The 13744-nt window shown below is 43.0% G+C and overlaps 1 long non-coding RNA gene across 2 annotated transcripts in view; it reads left to right on the forward strand.

Annotated features, from left to right (window-relative positions):
• LOC128323617 (uncharacterized) overlaps window positions 1-12229 on the forward strand; it is a 54677-nt gene extending 42448 nt beyond the window's left edge. For both annotated transcript variants that reach the window (XR_008306390.1, XR_008306388.1), the window contains 2 exons: window positions 8618-8880; window positions 11896-12229. This is a non-coding gene — a long non-coding RNA (uncharacterized LOC128323617). The remainder of the gene's footprint in view (window positions 1-8617; window positions 8881-11895) is intronic.
• The last annotated feature ends 1515 nt before the right edge of the window (window positions 12230-13744 follow it).

Raw genomic sequence — 13744 nt, forward strand, 5'->3', positions numbered from 1 at the left:
GCTGTGTGAAAATGATGAAAAATTAGTCTCTAAGATGTACAAGTTGTTGCTTTTGGAGGAGACAAGAGACGAAGTCTGACTAAATATATGGCAGTTTCCTATGTTCCTATGAAGTGGTTAAAACGACTATGATAGAATGGGCTCAAGAGTGGGTCATAATATAGAGATGGCAGCTTGGGAAAAATTATGGAAAACTGATTTAAAGTTCAATGCCTGTTATACTATAAAATAAAATTGTTATAAGATGATGTGCAGGTGGTATCTGACACCGAAAAAATTAGCATTAATGTATAAAAATGTTTCAAATAAATGTTGGAAATGTGGACAATGTGAAGGAACTTTCTTTCATATGTGGTGGTCAGGTGGGAAGGCAAAGGCCTTTTGGGATATGATATATAATGAGTTGAAGAAAAATCTTAAAATGACATTTCCTAAGAGGCCAGAATCCTCCTTGCTGGGAATAACTCAAGAAGAGTTCTCTAGAAGAAACTTAACTTTTTTAATGTATGTAACCACGGCGGCTAGAATAGTATACATGCAGAAATGGAAAGATAATAAAATGCCTTCAAAAGAAGACTGGTTGATAAAATTTTTGGAATATGCGGAGATGGCAAAACTTACAACACTTATAAGGGATGGAAACTTGGAATGTTTCAAAGAAGATTGGGAACCTTTCTCGCTTTACTTAAAGAACTATTTTTCTAACATGGACCTTTTAGCAGGGTTTGAAATTTAGTAATTACAGCAGGTTGGGTAGGGTAAAATCGAATTGTAAGATGGAGTATATATGTTTTGTATTATTATAGCAATGGCTTATATGTATAGTTAACAAGAACCACACAGACTGGTAAGCGGGAAGTCATTATTTACTTAATTAAGTGTAACTTGATTGATAAGGGATTGCTAAAATCAATAAAATTTTAAAATGCAAAAAAGGGGGGGGGAGAATGCTCCTTTGCACCCGGACAATAAAGACACAAGACATAATTATGGAGTAAATTAGGGCCACAACTTTATAAATTATAATTAACTGAAAGAGATTGGGAGGATTGGCACTCCACCCCGCCCCCAACAGTGCAGTGTACAAGCTTCGCTGCTTCAGTGCAAGCCAACCAACCTAAAGCCTAGGGTGAAACACCTCCACTCCAGGCAGTATCAGGCCAAAGGCTACCTGCAGCTCATCTTAGCCCACCTAATGTGCAGGCACCTGCTGTAGGACTTGCCATCCGCAAGCCGGAAAGCCTTAGATGGTGTTGAATTCCTTAGCAGGCTGGAGAAAGCCATCAACCAGCACTCTCTGAGCCAGAAAGCCTCTAAGGACTGGCCATGACCTTCCCTTACACCAAGCATGTGCCTGAAAAGTGATCACCAGGAATCCATTTCCCACAAACTGCACTGTACCTGCCATGAGAAAGAGTTAACCTAGCTTGACCCCTTCACCACCCACCAATCCACCACAAATCCTCCTCCCCTCAAATCTGAAAGGAACAAACGGGAGCCCTAAGGAGACAAATGCACACCGTCAGCCCTAAACAGCTCAGGATGTGATGTCCTAATTTCAAGGTGAGGGATGAAAGCCCCACTGTCTACTGCTACCAGCTGGCCCACAAACCTGTTAATTTTAGATCAAGCCTGGCCAGTCTTCCCTGGAAACTGAGTACCCTGCCAAACCCAATGCTGCAACAAATCGGGTCATGACAAAACAACCCCAGGCACCCAACTACGTATAGTCTCAAGGTCCCTCCTAAGTTGATGAGAAATAGCCAGCCCTGACCTATTTCATCTCTACCCAAATGCAGTATCTGCACATCAGGAGGTGAATTAGCCTCCAAGAGATTCCAAACAGCTGGCAGGAGTTGCTGGAGCACCATGCCCCTCCTACCAAACCAAATGACTGCAGCATGCTATCTCAGCCGGAGCTGGGTGCCAATTTTTTTGCTCACATGCCCGCTTGTGAGCCCAGAAAACTATTGAATGGCCCACGATGATAACCCTGCCCTTTCACCTGGGTATCTGAGGACCTGTCAGAAAAAGAACATCATTAACTACTCATAAACACACATAATGCTTGTAAACTTGAAAATGCCAACACCTAATGTGCTTGATATCACCCTCAGGAAAGGCCAGCCTCACACCCACAGAAGCAGCACCAATCCTAAAGGAATGGAGAGAGAAAATCCCAAAGGGGCCAACCCCCCCTCTCCAAAGCCCACTTGACAACATCCCAAAAGTGATACTGTATCAAGGGGGAACCATCGTTGTGTCTAAAAAGGCAGCCTTGCCCATCCCCGCAACAGCGCCAAACTGTGTTCCAATGCCTGAACTGGGCACAATGTCACTAGACCAGACCTGTGGAGCAGAACCTTCTGGTCCCTGCCCTTCTGGTCTATCTTAAAATATAGCAGCTTAATAAGCACCCTGTCAGGATGTAGTAACACCAATGACCACTGTACCACCCTGGACTGGCGTCCTGCCCAACTCTGGGCAACAGTTAAGAGGCCCAAAATGCACCAAAGAACATAAACACAGCACACAACAATGTCAGTTCATACAGCGACAGGCATAAACTGGGGAATAAATTTAGAACAGATTCCAAAATCTCAGACATGATTGGCTGCCTGGAATCCTGCTGAGGAGGGCAGCTCTCATGACCAGCCTTTGACCATCCGCTGCACGTGGAAATTTTTGGTGGAGTCATTCACACCCAGGACCTTAGAATAAAAAGCCAAGGCTGCTAAATGCCATTGAATTGGAGGAAAGGCCAGTGGACCGTAAATGGACCAAGTATTGCATGATATGTTCGACCCAGGTAGGCTACATGCCAATCAGCCCAACCTGCTTCCTGAAGGCTTGGAAGGCCCTAATCTTCCTGCTCTATGCGGCCCTGGGGCTCGGAGCAAGTGACACCCACACAGTTCTCTGGGCTTCTGTTCGCCATGGCTCCACATCCATAGCAACATCCTGTCTGGGTCCTGTCTCACCCCCAGAACCAGCATGAGAAACAGAAGAACTGCCCTGCTGGATCAGGCCCAAGGCCCATCTAGTCTAGCATCCTGTTTCACACTATGGCCCACCAGATGCCACTGGAAGCCTACAGGCAGGAGTTGAGGGCATGCCCTCCCTCCTGCTGTTACTCCCCTGCAACTGGCACTCAGAGGCATCCTGCCTCTTAGGCTGGAGGTGGCCTATAGCCCTCACGCTAGTAGCTGTTGATAGACATTTCCTTCATGAAGATCTCCAAGCCCCTCTTAAAGCCATCCAGGTTGTTGGCTGTCGCCACATCTTGTGGCAGAGAATTCCACAAGTTGATTATACGTTGTGTGAAAAAATACTTCCATTTGTTGGTCCTAAATATCCTGGCAATCAATTTCCTGTGATGACCCCCGGTTCTAGTGTTATGTGAGAGGGAGAAAAATTTCTCTCTATCCACTTTCTCCACACCATACATGATTTTATAGACCTCTATCATGTTTCCCCTCAGTTGTCTTTTTTCTAAACGAAATAACCCCAGGTGTTGTAGCCTTGCCCCATAAGAAAGGTGCTCTAGGCCCCTGATCATCTTGGTTGCCCTCTCTGCACCTTTTCCAGTTCTACAATGTCCTTTTTAAAGATGTGGTGGCCAGAATTGTACGCAGTACTCCAGGGGTGGCCGCACCATAGTTTTATATAAGGGCATGATAATATTAGCAGTTTTATTTTCAATCCCCTTCCTAATGATCAAACGCTCCCCCTGTGAATGAGAGACCACATCCACTGTACCGTTCTGTAACCCAGGGACATGCCTAGCAATGAAAGTGCCGCAGGCACTGTAAAACAAATGCCTGAACTAAAACCATGATCCCGGGGGACTTAGATGTTTGTGAGTTGATGACCTGAACAGTGGCCTGATTATCACACCAAAACCGGACTGTGGATTTGGTGAAGTCAGAGACCCATATGTGAACTGCAACCACAATGGGGAAAAACTCTAAAAATGTCAGGTCCCAAGTAAGACCTTGCACAGCCCATTCCTCAGGCCAGCGTGCAGTGCACCAACGGCCTTTAAAATAAACACCAAATCTGGAGCCTCCAGCCATGTCTGAGTGGACCGGCAGTTCAGCCTCTAAGAGGCACTCAAAAGGAGACACCATTAAATGTGTCCAGAAAACCCACCCACACTCAGAGGTCCTCCCTCATCCCTGCCAAAACCCAAATCTGATGGTGTGGAGATTAGGTCCAATGGTGGCATCGCAGGCACCACAAAAATTCCGTGCCTGGTGCAATTACCCTGTAAGCAAAGTTAAGGTGTTCTAACAGTCCCTGGAGCTGCCTAAGGGAAACTTTCCTTGCAGCCATGCAATCCCTAAGTAGCACCTTGAACACCTGCAGCTTGTCCTCTGGCAATCAGGCACAGCCTGCCATAGAATCTAACTCAATGCCAAGAAAAGTGAGCTACATTGTAGGGCCCTTGATTCTATCCTTTGCTAAAGGCACCCCAACTTCCAAGCACAGCTCCATGAAGGAATTATTATTATTATTTATTATTAAAACTTTTATACCGCCCTTCCAAAAGGCTCAGGGCGGTTTACATTAAAACACCATTAAAATCAATTAATCATTGAAACAAAAATTATAAAACATAAAACAATAATTAACAATTAAAAACATCGTAAAACAACAATTAAATATTCAGAACTATTTAAAAACAAGTTTTAAAAAGCTGAAAAAGCCTGGTTGAAGAGGTGTGTTTTCAGGTGTTTTCTGAAAATTGCAAGAGATGGGGAGGATTGTATCTCAGCAAGAAGCGCATTCCACAATCTTGGGGCAGCAGCCGAGAAGGCCCGTCTCTGTGTAGCCACCAAATGAGTTGGTGGCAACTGGAGACGGACCTCCTCAAGTGACCTCAAAGGCCGGTGGGGCTCATAGCGAAGAAGACGCTCTCTTAAATACCCAAGGCCTAAGCCATTTAGGGCTTTATAAGTTATAACTAGCACTTTGTATTGCCTGGAAACCTATTGGTTTAATATTGGAATTAAGCAGGAAGGAACATTGCTTTGAGGCAGCAGGCCCGACTATCAACAAATTATTTAAATAATGCACCGTGGTGCTAAGGCCTGCCCAATTATTCAAGGACCATTCAAGCTGGTAAGAACCTGAACACTTTGAAGGCTGTACAAGAGATAGAACATCCAATGGGCAAGGCATGGCCCACATAATAATTCCCCTGAAAACAAAACCCCAGCAGTTCAAAATCTGCAGGATGTACAGGCGGGAGGCAAAAGGCAGACTCAATGTCACATTATGCCAAGAGCGTGCCAACCCCACATCCCTGCACAATGTGCACAGCCTCATCAAAGGGCATGTAGCGCAAATAGCAAAGCTCAGGTGGGATGCCATCATTGACAGATGAACCAATGGGAAAGGACAAGTGGTGAATTAACCTATGTTTGTCAGGAGCCTTTTGGGGAACCACCCCCAGGGGTGAGATTTGCAGGTTAGGTATGAATGGTGTCATAAAGGTCCAAAGAACATTCCCCAGCCTAACTTCCTTGTCGATCTTCTTAGGACAACATCCTCTATGCCTTGCACAGATAGTCCTGGGAAATGTACATGGAATATGGAAACCCAAAGTAAAACCAGTTAACAAATACTCGGCTTGCACCCGAAGTGGGTACCTGGATAACAGGTGCTGGAGAACCTCCACCTTAATAGGATTAGGTCCCTTTTCCAGAAGCCCCTGGTGTGCCCCTGGCTCTGCCTTTCTCGCCTTGACCAGTGTCCCTTCCACCTCTGAAGTTCTTGATTCTGGAACAGCTTGTGCTGGGGTGCTTAACCCCACAGAAACCACAATCGTGGCTGAATCTGCATGATGAGCATGTGCACCACCCCCTGATATTGAAGTCCCAGTCCACCCACAGGGGTTGAACCAACTGGCCACTTGTCCCTGTGGTGGTAGACCCAGTAGAGGCCCTTGAGAGCAAGTGGCCACTCTCAGCATGTTTCCCTGATATAGGATGGGACGGCGTCATGAGTAGCCACAACTCCTGATGCTGCTTATCCTATGAGAGAGTGGGTTCAAGCAATGCCCTAAGGCGAAAACTCTGATCATAGTGCTGCCATGAGTTACCCACAAGGTCCCTGTACCCCGTGTGAATGATGTCTAAATATTTCACTAGTGCAGGCCCATGAGAGGCCTGAACTTGCAGCACTACTCTCATGTATATCGTGATACATCCGGATAGCTAATTAGACCAATTCCGCTCTATGACCTTCTTCTTACTCTTTTCCTGAACCCTCACATCCTCACCTTACTTAGCCACAGTCTCAGGTTCCCTGTAAAAGAGCTGAAACACACCAGTGTATTCCCCACACCATATTTTCTCCTTTGTGGCCAAGAGCAGATGGTCACCCAAAGGCAAAACACCCAAGGCAGGATAATTTTCTGGTGAGATATATGGCAACATAGCAGTGCTGCCAAGTCTAGCAGCAGGCCAGGTGGGCTGAACTGACACACTAGGCCCCTGCCAGACCTGATTGCACACTCTCCATGCTGGCAAAGGCTGACCAGGTGGACAAGGAGGCAGTGGTGATATCCACTGGTAAACTTGCAGGAAACAGCTGGAGGATAGAACCCATAAGGCCCTGTAGGCCCTGGCCATATTCCAGTGGGCTGTTCACCTGATCCAATGTCAGCAGGTGAGTCTCTGAAACAGGGGCAGGCACAGGCACTTGAGGGCTGGGTTCCTGGGTGAGATCCACTGTCTGACTTGAGGGGCTTTGTCTCCCTCAAGTTGTGCTAGGTGATTGGACAAAAATTAGAGGAGGTTAGTGTGTTTTTTAGCTTTAGCTTCCCTGTGAGGCCTGAGTGGAATGCCTGACGACCCCCATGGATCAGGACCCACAGGCTGCTATTTCTTAGCCCTTTCCAAGGCTTCTAAGTGGGCAGTAAGAGCTTTAATGGTCCCAAGTCCTCTTCGTCCAAAGAGGAGGAGAGAACAGGGGCGGCCTGCTTCCACTTAATGGGTCTACCCTCTGTTTTACTGGTGGCCTTCTTGGGAGGCATACTGGCCAGCGCCACACATTCTTTATGCTGACAACAAGATGAGCTCACACTCAAACCACCCCACTCCCAACAAAGCCAGCTAATATAGCACACAGGCCCATCAAACCCACCCTCGTTTCAAGACATTGGTTATCCCTTCTCTACTGCTCTGACACTATCCCTTTAATATGTAGATTGCTACTCTGACGGACTTGCTTACTTACTTACTGCCTGCTCTCTTCCTCTTTCCCTTTCTTCTCCCTTGCAACACCCACACTCCTCTCTCCCTGCACCATGTGTGCAGAGAAGCAGAAAACATCCCTCGGCATCCAGCTAGCTAGCTAGCTAGTTTAGAGATCCTATCTCTCCACTTTACTATCTAGAATGGAGTTCACCAATAAAGACTCCTTATTTTGATTTGAAACTATGAACTGGCTCCAAGTTTCTTTTACTCTCAGCATACACGCATGCCTAGGCAGACTCCGCCGTGTTGTGCCTCTGCGCACTCTGCTGTAATAGAAAAATATCTCTTATCAGAGAGAATTCCCAACATGTTGCAGGCCGCCGGGTGGTGGAGCCAAAATTCTCCTCCCTTCCCCGATCAACGGTGCAGCTGCAGCCATTGCTGGAGGGAGCATTGGAGATGCAATGAGGAGCTTGTCCCTCGCCGCTAGAAAGGACTGGAGAAGACTGTGTTTGGGGCAGGCTTCCTGCCCCCTTGCAATCCTCCAGCCAATGGCTGCTCTGATGCCTCCTGCCTTTTGCAAGGCTGGGGCAAAGAGCCTACCCCCTAGACGAGCTGGGGAGGAACAGACCATAATACCCATCCTCCCAAGTGTTTGAGTACATGATTGTATGCAAATACTTAGAACTCTGCTTTTGAAATGCATTTCTATGCATTTCCTAGACTAAGGGAGTTGTATCTTAAGGGAATCCGCAAAGCTTCTGATACGTTCAACTGTTATCCTTGCCCATTTCAACAATATTTGTTAGAACTAACATAATATCAGAGCAAGCACAAGGTGATTTACTCAAGGAACAAAACCTACCCTCTGACTACAAATGACTGCATATTAGCCTCCAGCTGCCTATGTTTAATTAAGGGAAGTTAAATAAAAAGCCATGCTTCAAAGAGATAACAATAATTAAAACGGTATTCCAACACAATATTTAGACACTTTGTAGAGCAGTTTTATGTGTCATAACTCTGAAGAGTGTGCATCAGGTTTAGGAGGGAGCAATTAAATAAAAACCAACTTAGCCATACATAACACCCTGCTTTTGCTGTGCCTAGAATATAGTGCCACCGATTTGACAGCTGTATTTACCCAATTTCCTAAAATAACAACTGGCGTTATCTTCAGATTTGGCTAGATTGTTAGACTGAGATTGGATCCTCTTATTGTTACTTGTTCAAAATGTCCCCTAGGAAGAGACACTGATGAGAGTTGATGGGCACTGAAGGGGTCTGGGACTTGAAAATCCTGTACAGATTAATGTTTTGCTATAATCAGTGCTTCTTGATCATGATGCTTTCTTCCCTTCCTTGCTATGTGACAAACATATTATCTCTTTCTTTGTCAATCTTATTTTCAGCTGAACCGAAGGTGATTTGCAGTTGTTTCTTTATAATGCATTCCAGTCAAAAGAAGAAAAGGTCGTCCCTCAAAAATGAGAGGTTAACCATAACAAGCATTGTAATCTCTTATCAATGCTTACAACAGGTGTTGGTGTTGTGGGGGGGATGAGAAAGCAGTAGACTTATTTTCTTCAAGATTCTATGGTGCATGTTGCAATTAACTATGACAGACAAAACCTGAGGCTGCTACTGACCTTTTTCCTCCCTACAAAGCTCAAAAGTAAGTGAGCTTTTGTCTGATTTTGCTTTAAAGTGTGTAGGCCAATTAGTACATTGTTTTTGTTTGTTTTTGGATTTAAAAATGAATGTAAGAATTTAAGGATATATATAGGACTGGGTACATTCACTGCTAAGCCAATAAAACTGGTGTGCCAAGGTAAGCCAGATTTTGTGAGAGGGAAAACTGAATTCTCCAAGTAGTATACAATGTGCACATTATTTACATTTGCACTCTCTATGTATTATTTTACATGTTATTCTGAAATTTTACTATTTTGAATACTTTCTTACACATCTTCAAAGTATGGGGAGAGGCAGGAAGCTATCTGGAGATTTACCAGGCACTGAATGCACCATAAGAATGAGAAAGTTGGGAGTTGTTGTTTGTTTTTAAATAAAACTCACTATGGTCTTCATGGCAAGAAACCAATTTTCATTGTTTTTATAAAAGGAAAAATGAACACAACAATATAACTCCAAAATAAGTTTGGAGACTATTTTTGTCTTATTGGCAGTTTTGTAAGTTTGTCTTTTGAAAGAATTGGCTACTGACTTAGAATACTGCTTAAGGATAACAAAATGTAGCTGGGTTCTTTAGAAAATGTATTTTGATTTAAGTATACACTAAATAAGAGACACTGGATGTGGAAAGTACTATTAAAATCTGCTTCTTGGAAAGATAACAGGAGTAAGTGCTGATTATTATTATTATTTATTTACACAGTCAGACAGGTGTTATTGACTGGTTTGTTTTATCCAGACATCTGCGATGGTTGAATTTTATTATCAATGTTGTTGCTGTTATAGATATCATAGCAGAATATAGGCTGTTCCCAATAAAGTTGCTTTTTGTAATTGGCTGATGGTGATTTCTGTGGCCCTTATGGTGTTGGGGTGCTCTTCAGGGTCTTTTGGAACTGCACCCAGGGCGCCAATTACCACTGGAATTATTTTGGTCTTTTTCTGCCACAGCCTTTCAATTTCAATTTGTAGATCTTTGTGTTTGTTATTTTTTCTATTTCTTTTTCTTCTATTCTGCTATCCCCGGGTATTGCTATATCGATTATTTTAACTTGTTTTTCTTTCTTCTTGACTACAGTTATATCTGGTGTATTGTGTGGCAGATGTTTGTCTGTTTGTAGCTGGAAGTCCCATAGTATTGTTGTATCTTCATTTTCTACCACATTTTCGATTTTATGGTCCCACCTATTTTTGGCTACAGGTAGCTTGTATTTTTTGCAGATGTTCCAGTGTATCATCCCTGCTACCTTGTCATGCCTTTGTTTGTAGTCAGTCTGTGCGATCTTTTTACAGCAGCCGATTAGGTGGTCCACTGTTTCATCTGCTTCTTTACAAAGGCGGCACTTGCTGTTTGTTGTGGATTTTTCTACTTTTGCTCTTATTGCATTTGTTCTTAGTGCCTGTTCTTGTGCAGCCAGTATTAAACCCTCTGTTTCTTTCTTCAAGTTGCCATTCTTAAGCCATTGCCAGGTCTTGGTGATGTCGGATTTTCCACTTATATTGTGCAAATATTGACCATGCAGGGGCTTATTTTTCCATTTTTCTGCTCAGTTCTTGACTTGTAGATTTTTCTGCTCAGTTCTTGTAGGCCTGCTTTGTTTCATTGGTGGTGAATAGTTTCTAATTATTGACCATTTGAAGTGCATCTTCTTCACTGTCCTTGATATATTCTTCAAGGCCTCTTTTCTCCTCCTCTACTGTTTGATGGACTTGCAGCATTCCTCTTCAACCTGTGCTGTGAGGGAAGTATAGCCTATCTACATCACTGTGGGGGTGCAGAGCATGATTAATGGTCATGATTTTCCTGGTCTTACGATCTAGCATCTTTAGCTCTGCCTGGGTCCAGTCTATTATTCCTGCAGTGTATCTGATAACAAGTATAGCCCAGGTGTTTATGGCTTGTATGGTGTTACCACCATGGACTTTAGAATTTTTCTAACTCTCCTGATGTATTCACTTCCAATTTTTCTTTTAACTTCAGTGTGTGCAATGTTATCAGCCTGGAGAATGCCCAAGTATTTGTAATGTTATTTCTGTTCCAGGTTCTTGATGTTGCTTCCATTGGGCAGTTCTATTCCTTCTGTTTTTCTGATTTTTCCTCTGTTCATTATTAATGCAGCACACTTGTCTAGTCCAAACTCCATTGCTATATCGCTACTGAATATACGGACAGTGTTTAGCAGTGATTCAATTTCTGACTGGGACTTTACATACAAGTTCAGATCGTCCATGTACAGCAGATGGTTGATTTTACTTGATGTTTTAGATGTTTCGTATCTGAGGCCTGTTTTGTTTAGTATTTGTGAAAGTGGAGTCATGGCTATCACAAACAACAGAGGGGATAGTGAGTCCCCTTGGAAAATACCTTTTCTAATGCTAACCTGTTCAAGTGTCTCGCCATTGATTGTTAACTGTGTACTCCTCATGCTTGTGGCTTTTTAAAAATAAATTTCTGAATGTTTTTGCTGACACCAGTTGTTTCTAAACATTTTAGTATCCATGTGTGAGGCAATGAGTCGAAGGCTTTCTTGTAGTCAATCCATGCAACACTTAAATTTGTTTTTCTTCTCTTGAAGTTTTCTAAAATCACTTTGTCAATCAGCAGCTGGTCTTTTGTGCCTCTGGTGTTTGGGCAATTTCCATTCTGTTCAACTGGAAGCTGTTTGTTACTTAAAAAGTGTTGCATTACTTCATCTGCTATTATTCCAGTTAATAATTTGAACATGGTTGGCAAGCAGGTTATCGGTCTATAATTACTTGGAGAAAGTGCTTATTATTAATTTTCTTTGTAGTTTTGGCTTAAAATATTGTATTGTAGTTTTAGACTTGTAGTTTTAATGGGTATTTTAATTAATTTTTTATGTTTTTAAATTTAAAGTGTCTTGGTTTGTTTTATTGCTGTAAACTGCATAGAGATTTTGGTAGTGGGTGGTATACCAATATGTTAATTAAAATAAAATATTGGTATTTTAGATTTGTACCTTCTTATTTTTAGCAGTCCACAGATTGAAAGCACCACATATCTGAAGACTGAGAAAGACTTTGTCAATCTATTGAGTAACACTTCAAGACAGCTCCCTTTGGATTTAAGGAGGATTCTGGAATGTGCTTATAATTTACAAAATAAGTAGCTGGATTATTGATTGTACTTCATTGACTGAGGAATATTTTGAAGTTTGATCTTAGTGCTACAAATATCACATTGTTCAATTTATAATATAGTCTCAGCTTTCTGTTTGTATTATTATCTAAAGGCTCACCTATATTGTATCATATTTGTGTGTAATTTCCTATTCCATTGATAATAAAACTTATTTCATTATCAGTTACATACTTATTGATTGTCTGTTCAGGATTGTAACCTGATTTTGCGTGCTGAACCAGATACCACCAGTACCTGTCAGTAATTCCCCAGGCATCATTTTAAAAGCTGCTCAGTGGTTTTACGTGCCAGCAGTCTAGTTCCATCTTAGTTCAAGTGGAGCTCATCCCTTTTGTACAGGCTTCATTTGCCCCAAAATGTATGCTAGTGCCTAACAAATCTAAATCCTCCTCCAGGCACCACTGTCTCATCCATGCATTGAGAATCCTCAGCTCTGCCTGTCTTGCTGGCCCTTACTTATCTGACCAAAATGACACGTCTCTCAGGAAAGCAGTATCAGGACAGCATGGGCTAGTTACACCCCTGGTGCCAATGCACTCCATGACTATGTTCCCTAGTCTCCCTGTATTTAATACTTTGCAGAGGCAAGTGCTGAGAGCAGGGGGTGTGCCCAGCCCAATTCAGCATGCTCCAATCCAGCCCCACCTCTCCACATCTCAATGCCAGGAAAGGGTTTAACACATTTTGGAGCTTTTTGCAATTATGAAGAATCCTGATGTACACACCACTCTGGGCGGGGGTATTGCTTTGACAGATCAGACCAAGGTCCATCTGGTTCAGCATTATTCCATTTCCAACAATGCCCAGCTTCTGTAAATTCATAAGCCAGGTAAGATGATAATGATCGGTCCCTACGCTTTGCCTCCATTATCTGTCTCTGAGCAAGAAGTTTCCATTTAGCTATCATGGCTAATAGCCACCTAATGGCACAGCGGGGAAATGCTTGATTAACAAGCAGAAGGTTGTCAGTTTGAATCCCTGCTGGTACTATATCGGGCAGCAGCAATATAAGAAGATGCTGAAAGGCATCATCTCATACTGCGCGGGAGGAGGCAATGGTAAACCCCTCCTCTATTCTACCAAAGAAAACCACAGGGTTCTGTGGGCTCCAGGAGGTGCCAGCACTTAATGGCACACTTTACCTTTATCATAAAGCTAATAGATATCTACTTTCCCCCAAATCCTGATTAAAAGCCATGTATGCTAACAGCCCTAATTGCATATAAAGAATTCCATACCCATACTGATAATTGTTGCTTTGGATTTCTCATGATGTTCCAGCCTTATTACCTTTTGCAGCCCATATATCGTGTCACTGAACTTTGAATGGACACCAAAACACCAAGATTCCTCTGTGAATCCCTCTGTGTATGGCATTCCAGACAGGAGGAAAAAACCAGGAGAGCTGGCACACGCCAGGCAGTCTGACATACGTGGTGGGGAGGGATGTGCACAAAACTGGCTTGGCCTGTTTGGTTCAAATTTGAACCTGTTTGCACTTCCTAATGGTGGGTTGAATTTAGGCACAAGCTAAATAAGCTGGAACTTGGGCCCTCTGAAAGTCCCAAAATACTAAATTTCAAGTTTTATGTAATTGATTGGAAAAAAAGGAGAAAGGAAAAAGACTCTAAAATAGACGTTATCATTCTCTCTCTTTCTCTCTCTTTTTTTTGCATTTTAA

The sequence above is a fragment of the Hemicordylus capensis genome, chromosome 4, assembly GCF_027244095.1.
Source record: "Hemicordylus capensis ecotype Gifberg chromosome 4, rHemCap1.1.pri, whole genome shotgun sequence".
Classification (NCBI taxonomy): domain Eukaryota; kingdom Metazoa; phylum Chordata; class Lepidosauria; order Squamata; family Cordylidae; genus Hemicordylus; species Hemicordylus capensis.